Consider the following 2,685-nt stretch of genomic DNA (forward strand, 5'->3'; position numbering starts at 1 on the left):
ACCAGGCCTCCCTTTCCATCACCAACTCCCGGAGTTCACTCAGACTCACGTCCATTGAGTCGGTGATGCCATCCAGCCATCTCATCCTCTGTCGTCCCCTTCTCCTCCTGCCCCCAATCCCTCCCACCATCAGAATCTTTTCCAATAAGTCAACACTTCGCATGAGGTGGCCAAAGTACTGGAGTTTCAGCTTTAGCGTCATTATAAATATATATATACCTGTGTGTACCTATGTGTATGTCTGTGTGTGTATGTATATATATATATATGTTGTTAAGTCATGTCTGACTCTTTGCAACCTTATGGACTGTATGTAACCCACCAGGCTCCTCTGTCTATGGATTTCTCCAGGTAAGAATATTGGAGCGGGTTGCCATTTCCTACTCCAGGGGATCTTCCCGACACAGGGGTTGAACCCACATCTCTTGAGCCTCCTGCATTGGCAGGCAGATCTTTTACCACTGAGCCACCTGGGAAGCCCGTGTGTGTGTGTGTGTGTGTGTGTGTGTGTGTGTGTGTGTATATATATATATATATATATATATATATAAAACCAAATGTAGTATATAATAAAACATACCCATTGATCAAATGCTGAAATGTTAAATGTTTAAGAACATTAATATTAATGTTTAAAAAATGTTAATGTTTAAAAACTCTCCAACAGACATACATAACTTAGAAAAACTGGTTTTAGATTAAGTAGCAGAAAGTACAGTTTTACAGTGGTTAGGGAATGTGTTCATCCAGCCTTCATATATTGAATGAATGTCTGTGAAGTATATGGGACTTCCCAGGTGGCTCAGTGGGTAAAGAATCTGCCTGCATTGCAGAGATGCATGTTTAACTCCTGGGTTGGGAAGATCGTCTGGAGGAGGGCATGGCAACCTACTCCAGTATTCTTGCCTGGAGAATCCCACAGACTGAGGAGCCTGGCGGGCTACAGTCCATAGGGTCGCAAAGAGCCAGACACGACTGAAACAGCTGAGTGTGCACACACGATGTACATGACCGTATACAGGAAATACTTCAGCTTAGGACGTTTACAGCCTGCTTTATGAATTTTCTAAGATAAGCAAATAGATAACAGATCCTTTTTATTTTACTCAACATCATTTATTAATACCATGTACAGGGCAATTGGGGAACTGTACACATGAACCCAATCCCAACCCTGAAGTTTCTGGGCAAGGTTGTTATGATCAAGCAGGCTCTCAACCATGGTCTCCTACAAGCAGTTTTGTTACTAATACTGAGAAACTGCTCACCAGGCTGATCTTCTCGACTGCCTTTAAGATGTTTTTGACTTGCTGACTTGAATGATGGGATGTGGGCTGCACTGAGAACCTTATGGTTGGAAAGGCTAATTCAGGCCCTCTGTCTGCAATTCTATCAAAAAATTGGAGTGATTATCATACAATATGCAATAATTATCATATATGCAAACTGTCTGAGAAGTTGCAATATTCTAGTAAGTCCTAGTAAGTTACTTTTTTTACTACTGCAGTTTCCTTAGCTGAAAAATTTATCCCAAACTTCAGCCACAATAGAAACATTGATTGAAGTAAAAAGTTAGAATACTTGCCAACATATTATCTTTCGGTGTCAGGACTTACAACTAATTTCTGTTTACTTTTCTCCCCTTTTTCTTTATTATCCACACTTTCTATGACAAATATGTATAAATATGTTATAATTAAAAGATGCGGTAAGAAAAAACATATTTAGAAGTTTCATTCTTTCATCAGTTCTTTAGAAACTTTATATACAAGAACAATGACCTTTTGGGAATCACAGGTAAGCCAACAATAAATTACTAAGAGCAGAGATGAGTTTCAAGATGTCGCCACTCTGGATTTGTCCAAGGACACACACTAGTTGCTGGCAGAGATGGATAAAAATCTGGTGCCTACTTTTATTTTGGTGCTCTCTTCCATATTCCTTTGCCACTACCTCTCTGAGCTGTATATTTTCTTTCTGTATTAAAGATAGAATAAGAGAAAACCATCTTCAATTAGTTGAGCACATTGAGTTGGGCATGTTGGAGAAAATTATTAATGATTAGATGGAACATGATCTATACTTTTTGCCCCTGGAAAAGTGTAAAATAGTCCAGTGATTCCTGAATGCACTCTGCTCAGGTAGCCAGACTCAGAAGTAAAGTTTCAATGTCGGCACTGAAATGGAAAAAAAAAGAGGAAGAAAGAAAATGTACATGTTGATATAGTCATCCACTTTCATTTCATGGGCGAGACTATCCTTTATTCGGAAAGTTCTTTCTTTTTTGTAATAATGCAGATGCATCAGTTCAGTCGCTCAGTCGTGTCCAACTGTCTGTGACCCCATGGACTGCAGCACGCCAGGCCTCCCTGTCCATCACCAACTCCTGGAGTTTACTCAAACTCATGTCCACAGAGTTGGAGATGCCATCCAACCATCTCATCCTCTGTGTCCCCTTCTCTTGCTTTCAGTCTCTCCCAGCATCAGGGTCTTTTCAAGTGAGTCAGTTCTTCGCATCAGGTGGCCAAAGTATTGGGGTTTCAGCTTCAGCATCAGTCCTTCCAATGAATATTCAGGACTGATTTACTTTAGGATGGACTGGTTGGATATCCTTGCTGTCCAAGGGACTCTCAAGAGTCTTTCTTCAACACCACAGTTCAAAAGCATCCATTCTTCAGCGCTTAG

The sequence above is a fragment of the Ovis aries genome, chromosome 25 (genome assembly GCF_016772045.2).
Source record: "Ovis aries strain OAR_USU_Benz2616 breed Rambouillet chromosome 25, ARS-UI_Ramb_v3.0, whole genome shotgun sequence".
Taxonomy (NCBI): domain Eukaryota; kingdom Metazoa; phylum Chordata; class Mammalia; order Artiodactyla; family Bovidae; genus Ovis; species Ovis aries.